This window comes from Penaeus monodon, chromosome 36, assembly GCF_015228065.2.
Source record: "Penaeus monodon isolate SGIC_2016 chromosome 36, NSTDA_Pmon_1, whole genome shotgun sequence".
Classification (NCBI taxonomy): Eukaryota; Metazoa; Arthropoda; class Malacostraca; order Decapoda; family Penaeidae; genus Penaeus; species Penaeus monodon.
Window position 1 is genome coordinate 20,814,424 of NC_051421.1, and position 227 is coordinate 20,814,650.

The following is a 227-nucleotide window of genomic DNA, read 5'->3' on the forward strand; positions in this document are numbered from 1 at the left end:
CCATTTATTCGGTCAGTAACACTGAACCGAGTTTGAATGGTAGAGTCAGTATGCTTAAGGGCAAATATTATGCGGCTTCGGTCGTCAACTATATATATGCCTGCATCTCTGATTTGTCTCTCCCACTGATCGAAAGAGTTTTGATTGTTTGAAGGGACCTGCTGCACCCGTCGTTAACATTACTCACGTAGTATTGATCTTTATAATAGCCTCAAAATACAACAGGT